This window comes from Triticum aestivum, chromosome 5D, assembly GCF_018294505.1.
Source record: "Triticum aestivum cultivar Chinese Spring chromosome 5D, IWGSC CS RefSeq v2.1, whole genome shotgun sequence".
Taxonomy (NCBI): Eukaryota; Viridiplantae; Streptophyta; class Magnoliopsida; order Poales; family Poaceae; genus Triticum; species Triticum aestivum.
In genome coordinates, this window is record NC_057808.1 from 224,966,316 (window position 1) to 224,975,330 (window position 9,015).

Here is a 9,015-nt window from a genome sequence, read left to right on the forward strand (position 1 = left end):
ACTCCTTCCCTTGGATATTAAGTTTGAGGCAAAGAAAGCTATCAAGTCCCAAGCAATAGCAGACTTCCTCGCTGAGTGGATCGAACAGCAACTGCCGACTCAAATCCACTCGGAGCACTAGACCATGTTCTTTGATGGTTCCAAGATGCTGAATGGTTATGGTGCTGGGGTGGTACTGGTATCCCCCCGAGGAGACAAGCTCAGATATGTTCTCCAGATTCACTTTGATTCCTCCAATAACGAAGCGGAATATGAAGCACTTTTGTATGGGTTATGTATGGCCATCTCACTCGGCGTCCGTCGCCTCATGGTCTACGGCGACTTAGATTTGGTAGTCAATCAAGTGATGAAGGAGTGGGACGTCAGAAGCCCAGCTATGACTGGCTATTGCAATGCGGTGAGGAAGTTGGAAAAGAAGTTTGAGGGGTTAGAGCTCCATCATATACCTCGACTGAAAAATCAAGCAGCCGATGATTTGGCAAAGATAGGTTCCAAGCGAGAAGCCATTCCCAGCAACGTGTTTTTAGAACACATTCATACGCCTTCAGTTCAAGAAGATCCTTTCACTGAAGAGCCCCCGCAGCCTAAGAGTGCCACAGATCCAACTGAAGTCGAAGTCCCAGCCGTGGTCGACCTGATCATGGAGGTTTTGGTCATCACTCCCGACTGGACAGTGCCATACATTGCGTATATCCTTAGGAAGGAACTCCCAGAGGATGAAGAAGAGGCTCGACAGATCGTCCGTCGATCCAAAGCCTTCACTGTGATAAAAGGACATCTGTTCAGGGAAAGCGTAACTGGAGTCAGCCAGAAATGCATAACATGAGAAGAAGGTCGAATGATCCTCAACGACATCCACGCGGGGACCTGTGGTCACCATGCGTCCTCTCGGACCATTGTGGCCAAAGCATACCGAGCTGGATTTTATTGGCCACGAGCAAATGAAATGGCGAAAGATATAGTCGACAAATGTGAAGGCTGCCAGTTTTACTCCAATATGTCCCACAAGCCTGCGTCAGCCCTGAAGACTATTCCACTCGTCTGGCCTTTTGCTGTTTGGGGATTGGATATGGTTGGACCCCTGAGGACTGGTAGGAGCAGCTTCACTCATGTGCTTGTAGCAGTCGACAAGTTTACCAAATGGATTGAAGCCAAGCCTATCAAGAATCTTGAGGCCAGTACTGCCGTCAGTTTCATCAGAGAATTGAAATTCAGATACGGAGTTCCGCACAGCATCATCACTGACAACGGGTCGAACTTTGATTCTGATGAGTTCAGAGCCTTCTGTGCTTCCCAAGGCACACGAGTCGACTATGCTTCAGTCGCCCACCCACAGTCGAATGGACAAGCAGAAAGAGCAAATGGCTTGATTCTCAAAGGACTGAAACCCCGTCTAATGCGTGATCTCAAGCACGCAGCAGGCGCCTGGGTCGATGAACTTCCATCAGTTCTTTGGGGATTGAGGACAACTCCCAATCGGTCGACTGGCCGAACTCCATTCTTTTTGGTTTATGGAGTTGAAGCTGTTCTACCGAGTGACTTGCTTCACAATGCACCCCGAGTCGAGCTCTTCTCTGAAGATGAAGCAGAACAGGCCCGGCAGGACGCAGTCGATCTCCTAGAGGAGGAAAGAGAGATGGCCTTAATCCGGTCGACCATTTATCAGCAAGACTTGCGTCGATTCCACGCCAGAAACGTGAGGGGTCGAGCCTTTCAAGAGGGAGACTTGGTTCTTCGAGTGGATCAGCAGAAACCACACAAGCTCGCCCCTGCTTGGGAAGGTCCCTTCATTATCACCAGAGTTCTCCACAATGGAGCATACCATCTTTACAATGTTGAGCATCAGAAAGACGAGCCACGGGCTTGGAACGCGAAGCTGCTCCGCCCCTTTTATACTTGAGTACTCATTCGGATGAGATGTAATAAGAAATACCTTTGTAGTTTGTTTATCAAAGACAAGAGCTTTACAGTCTTCCTAAATGGTTGTTGTTACTTTTGTTTGCGTCTGCAATCCTCCAGTGGGTGGCTTTGCCGCGAATCCGTTTCGCCTAAGTTTGAAAAATCCTACCGAGTGATGAGCAAGCCTCTCACTCGGGGGCTTAGCCGCGAATCCGTTTCGCCTAAGTTTAAAAAATCCTACCGAGTGGTGAGCAAGCCTCCCACTCGGGGGCTTAGCTGCAGTCCAGTACTCGCCTAAGTTTAAAAAATCCTACCGAGTGATGAGCAAGCCTCTCACTCGGGGGCTTAGCTGCAGTCCAGTACTCGCCTATGTGTACAAAATCCTACCGAGTGGTGAGCAAGCCTCTAACTCGGGGGCTTAGCTGCAGTCCAGTACTCGCCTAAGTGTAAAAAATCCTACCGAGTGGTGAGCAAGCCTCTCACTCGGGGGCTTAGCTGCAGTCCAGTACTCGCCTAAGTTTAAAAAATCCTACCGAGTGATGAGCAAGCCTCTCACTCGGGGGCTTAGCTGTAGTCCAGTACTCGCCTAAGTTTAAAAAATCCCACCGAGTGGTGAGCAACCCTCTCACTCGAGGGCTTAGCTGCAGTCCAGTACTCGCCTAAGTGTAAAAAATCCCACCGAGTGGTGAGCAACCCTCCCACTCGGGGGCTTAGCTGCAGTCCAGTACTCGCCTAAGTGTAAAGAATCCTACCGAGTGGTGAGCAAGCCTCTCACTCGGGGGCTTAGCTCCAGTACTCGCCTAAGTGTAAAAAATCGTACCGAGTGGTGAGCAAGCCTCTCACTCGGGGGCTTAGCTGCAGTCCAGTACTCGCCTAAGTGTAAAAAATCCTACCGAGTGGTGAGCAAGCCTCTCACTCGGGGGCTTAGCTGCAGTCCAGTACTCGCCTAAGTGTAAAAAATCCTACCGAGTGGTGAGCAAGCCTCTCACTCGGGGGCTTAGCTGCAGTCCAGTACTCGCCTAAGTGTAAAAAATCCTACCGAGTGGTGAGCAAGCCTCTCACTCGGGGGCTTAGCTGCAGTCCAGTACTCGCCCCTGTGTAAAAAATCCTACCGAGTGGTGAGCAAGCCTCTCACTCGGGGGCTTAGTTGCAGTCCAGTACTCGCGAAAGTGACGTTGGTACGTGCCGGATCTGTCGATCGCTCGACTGCCGTCTCAGGCATCTCAGTCGACTGAGGAACCTGGACCTCAGGCGTCTTCCCGCTTAGTTCCGCGTCCCTCCTCCTCCTCCCCCTCAGCGGTACTTCTTCTTCATCGTCCGGGAGCACAACAACGTCTCGTGGTGTTGCAGCAGACAGAGAAAGTCAAAGAGATAGCTGACAAACAATCCAGTCGTCCAAATAAATTTGAGTCGGGCAAACTTACTGGCTTTGGAGGTAGCTGCATTGGCGGTTTCCTCGTCGACTGGAGTCCTGTCAATATCCATATCAGTCGCAGCCGAGGTCGGGCTGTAAAGGTTCATCATCCACTCGGTCAGTACGAGAAAACCGATCAGAACAAGAAAATACAGGGAGCACATTTACCCAGAAGCAACATGAACGTCCATCTTGATTTTAGGCAGGGTCTTCCGAGCCTTCGAAGGATTGATCTTGGGCTGCTTGGTGACCTTCTCAGCCAATTCTGGAGTCAAAGACCGAGCGCGCTTTTGAGATGGAGCGCTCGAGGCCACAGCCTTGCCGCGCTTGCCCGCGGGATCATGGTGCTGCTTGGATCGACGTTCGGAACGAGGTGGTGAGTCAGCTACATCATCGTCGTCCGACTCATCGCTCTCATCCTCATCACCGTCGGCTGGTGACTCCCACTCGCCGCTCTCCTCCGCGCTGTCCTCGCCTTCATGGTCCTGCTCCAGAGCTTGCTCGCCATTGGGCATTGAGTACATCTCTGTATAAATCTACAAAACAAGGAGCCGAGTGGAAATCAGTCGGATCAACAAACAGTCAGAAAACACATCCAAATTCAATCAAGTGTAGTGGCCAAACCTTGTTTGGCTGGTTGCTTTCGCTGAAAGGTTTGACCCTCCTGGCACCCCTGGGGTTGTCCTTGTTCCCGGTGATGCCCCTCAACCACTCGGCCACTGTTTTGGCCTCCACCTCCTCCGATGAACCCGAGCGGTATCACCAGCCCCGGAGTACATCCACATGGAGTGGTCACGAGCTTGGAGTGGTTGAATGCGTCGACTGAGGAACACCTCCAGCAGATCCATGCCGGTGACACCTTGGTTGATCAGTTGAACTACTCTCTCGACCAACATGCCCGTCTCCAGCTTCTCCGCGGCGGTCACTTTCAACGAAGATGGAGTTTGAACACGATCAAGAGAGAAAGGGGGAGTCTAGTCGACTGGCCTGGAGTCGCAATATCTTGGCAATAGAACCAGGTCGACTGCCAGCCCCTGACCGACTCAGGAAGAGTCATCGAAGGGAAGGAACTCCTCTTCCTCTTCTAAATACCCAGACCCCCACACATCTGGATAACATGGGTTTTCTCGTTGTTCGAGTTCGCTTTCTTCACTGTTTGGGAGCGGATGGTGAAAATGTGCTTGAAGAGACCCCAGTGCGGTCGACACCCCAGAAAATTCTTGCACATGGACACGAATGCGGCAAGGTATGTGATGGTGTTGGGAGTGAAATGGTGGAGTTGAGCCCCGAAGAAATTCAAGAAACCTCGAAAGAAGGGGTGTGGAGGAAGCGAGAAACCGCGGTCGACATGGGTGGCAAGCAGAACACACTCACCCGATTGCGGCTGTGGCTCCTTTTCCCCCTCCGGCAGCCGCGTGGACCCATGGACGATCATCCCTGACTCGGGCATATCATCCAAGTCCTCCTGCTGAAGCAAGGAACGAATCCAATCTCCCTGGATCAACCCCGCGGCAGCCCCGAGCGAGATGAAGATCCCCGATTCGTCTTCTTGCCTTTCGCCGCCCCCGTCGCCTTCTTCGCGTGCTCCAGCGCCGCCGTTTTCTCCTTCCCCATGGCGGCAGAGCGGAGGCGTCGAGAGTGGAGAAGTCGGATGGGGTGAAAGAGCGATAGGAAGAAGAAGGAGAATGGGCACGCACAGTGCGGACGCCTCGGCCTTGCCGCTTTTAAAGGCCCACTTCCGAGTGGCTGACGCATGGGTCCGGGCGATCCTGTCAAATCCCGCAACAGTCGGACACGGGATACGTGGCAAAAAAGGTGGCATAGAAATCGAAACGTCCCATTTATCGACTCCGCTTACCACGACACGCTCCGCCTGGCGCGCTTTCACCGAAATTTCGAATCCCGCGAAATCCGGGATCCTCTGCAACCGATCACGCCAAAGATTTCGCGTCAAAGACAACACTTGGCGGGTGACATTATAAAAACCAATCAGCAATTCCTGAATCGATCAAGGTGACTGAAACGAAGCCGAAGTACCAACACTAGCCTCCGTTCAGAAATGAGTTCTTGAGAAAGGCAAGAGTCAAAGCAAGATCAACTTCAACCTTCTTTTCACTCGGACCTCAATCCATTCGGGGGCTAATGATGAGGACATAGACCTAGGGTAGGGCAATAGGCCTGACCTATACTTACTACCTAAGGTCCTTGTCCTAGAAGCAAAGAAGTTCAAGAGCAAATAGAGAGGGCTCAACAAAGGTGTCGAGTGTAATCCACTCGACCTACCATTCACTCGGAGATCTCTCCTTATTTAAGTCACTCAACCACTCAACCACTCGACGTGCAGAAGACCTAAAGCCACTCTGCGCAACAACTGTCGGACGTTTACTCATAGACTTAATGATCATTTATATCACTTTATTATTGACGTTACCTATAACGCTCTCACTTTATGTACATTGAATCCTGCGTAACGGAGGGGAGCTGGGGTCCTGGCGCACTCTATATAAGCCACCCCCTCCTCTGAGACAAGGGTTCGCACCCCCTATAACACACACACGCATATAATCCAGTCGACCGCCTCCGGGCTCCGAGACATAGGGCTGTTACTTCCTCCGAGAAGGGTCTGAACTCGTAAAACTCTTGCGTACAACTTCTCCATAGCTAAGATCTTGCCTCTACATCCCTACCCCCCATTCTACTGTCAGACTTAGAACCCCGACAGTTAGGTCTTCTTATTTGAATTTTACTCGTGCATCTTTGCTTGATTGCTTATGTATGCTATTGTTTGTTTGCGATAGAATTCCCGGAATGCGAAGCGTTCTACTACGAGTCACTAGGTTTTGCAGATCGTCAGCAAGGCAAGTAACACATTGATCATACTCTTTCATACCCAGTTTTATGCATTAGTTACAGTCCTCAAACACTGCATGATTAGGATGTGATTAACATGTGGGTATTGGGAAGTAGTTGATGAGGTAGAACCTATTACCTATTTTATTATCAAACCCTTGGGAGTTACTTCTACGTTATGCTTATATCACTATGCTATGCTCGTAGACGTGGATTGGGTTTGAGTGTATCCATGACAGATGTGAGTGTTTAATTAATGGTTCAATCCTAAGGTGGTAACTTTAATACACATCTGGGTTGATTGTTGGTTTTGGGCACCTGGGGTTATACCGGTGTTGTCCTAGGAGATCCCGGGGTTATACCGTGTGATCCTCCTATGGTCCGCCACCCAGGCTCAAAGGGATCATAAGGTTATTCATGCTAGAAACTTCCGTGTGCAGCCACAAGCTAATATGGGCTCTAGCATAGTTGAGTATGTTGCATGACCTCTTCCAGTGGTAGGCTAGCAGATGTAGGGGATGTAGGTTGGTACTGTCTACCCGGGGTTAGAGTTAATGCTTCTGAAAGACTGTGTCTCGGTCATCCGTTTCTCAAACACCATGCAGTGCGAGAAATCCAACGGAGGAGATCGAGTCTTGTGGGGAAAAGTGCGCAAACCTCTACAAAAGTGTACAAACTAATCATGGTTAGCCGTGTCCCCGGTTATGGACATCTTGAGTACCTGGTTCTTGGATTATCATATGGATCTCATCACTCTAAATTAATTTGTTGGGTTGATAATTACTTTTTAATTGGGATTGAGATGGGGGTACCATTCTCAATGTTTCAACCAACATGATAGTTAAATAAAGTATATTCCTTTGTTGTTGGGAAAAATTGGCTTTTCGCAAAAACATTATAACCATAGAGCCTCCACCAGCCAAATATGCATAGTGATAGCATTTATCTGTTCATTGCTCTACTGTGTCATATTGCCAGCATATTCCATGTGCTGACCCGTTTTCGGGCTGCAACGTATTATGTTGCAGACTTTTCAGACAAGGAGTAAGGTGTGATAGGTCGTTTGTCATGCACTCGGCTATGCCGTTGGAGTTTGGACTCACTTTATCTTCCAAGCCTTCCGCTGTTATCGCTTTTAGATGGCCTTAAGCCATATTTATTGTAATAAGTTCTCTTTTGAGACATTCGATGTAATAAGTGTGTGATTGCTACTCTGTTATAAATCCTTCGAGTACTGTGTGTGTCAGCATTATCGATCTAGGGATGACACTGAACACAGAGACTTGACCGCCTGAGGTCGGGTCACTACAAGAACCATAATGTTGTTGGAACCAAGTGGATATTCAAGAAAAAGCAAGATGCTCATGGGATTATTGTTCGCAACAAGGCTCATTTGGTAGCACAAGGCTACTCCCAAGTCGAGGGTATCGACTATGGTGAAACCTTTGCTCCCGTTGCTCGCCTTGAATCTATTCGATTGTTGATTGCTTATGCTTCTCATCATAACTTCAAGTTGCAACAAATGGATGTGAAGAGTGCTTTTCTTAATTGTCCTCTTAATGAGTTGGTGTATGTCAAACAACCCCCGGGGTTTGAGGATCCCGAGATCCCCAATCATGTGTACCAACTTGATAAGGCACTCTATGGCCTTAAACAAGCCCCACGTGTGTGGTATGAGCACCTTACCGATTTGTTGCAAGATCGTGGGTTTGAAATTGGGAAAATCGACCCCATTCTTTTTACTAAGAAGGTCAAAGTGGAGTTGTTTGTGTGTCAACTATATGTTGATGATATTATCTTTGGTTCTCCTAACAAAGCTTTCAATGAGGAGTTTGTCGCTCTCATGACCTCGGAGTTCAAGATGTCCATGATGGGAGAGTTGAAGTTCTTCCTCGGGTTCGAAATCAAACAAAGAAGAGAAGGAACCTTCATCAACCAAGCCAAATACACTCTCAAGACATGCTCAAGAGATTCAAGCTAAGTGATGTCAAGCCGGCTTCCACTCCAATGCCCGTCAAATGCCAACTTGACATAGATCCCAATTGGTAAAGCAATGGATCAAAAGGTATATTGTTCTATGATTGGCTCCTTGCTTTACCTTTGTGCATCTACACCGGATATCATGTTGAGTGTGGGAATTTGTGCACGGTTTCAAGTCGCACCTAAGGAAAGCCACTATGGCGGTCAAGCGAATCTTTCGATATTTGGCTCATACCCCAAACTTTGGCTTATGGTACCCTAGAGGAGAAAACTTCAACCTTGTGGGCTTTTCGGACTCGGATTGGGAGGGAGATAAAGTGGATAGGAAGTCAACTTCTGGAGGGTGCCAATTTCTTGGTTGCTCTTTGGTGAGTTGGTCTTCTAAGAAGCAAAGTTGTGTGTCTCTCTCCTCCACCGAGGCCGAGTATGTGGCTACCGGTAGTTGTTGTACTCAACTTCTTTGGATGAGGCAAACTTTAAAGGATTACGGTGTCATTTGTGACAAAGTGCCTCTTTGGTGTGACAATGAAGGTGCCATCAAGATTTCTCTCAACCCGGTGCAACACTTGAAGACGAAGCATATTGAGATTCGGTATCACTTCATCCGGGATCACATTAGGCGAGGGGAGATTGAGCTCAACTATGTCAACACTCATGATAACCTTGCAGATATTTTCACGAAGCCTTTGGATGAAGCAAGATTTCGCGAGTTAAGGCATGAGCTAAGTATCATTGATTTGAGCAATGTGGCTTGAACCTTTGCACACCCCACCATACTCATCTTGATGTCTTGTTTAGGTGTAGGCATGGACATAGGGGGAGCGTTGTTCTCTCAATGAACCCTCCCTCCCCCCATTATGCAGAAATTGATC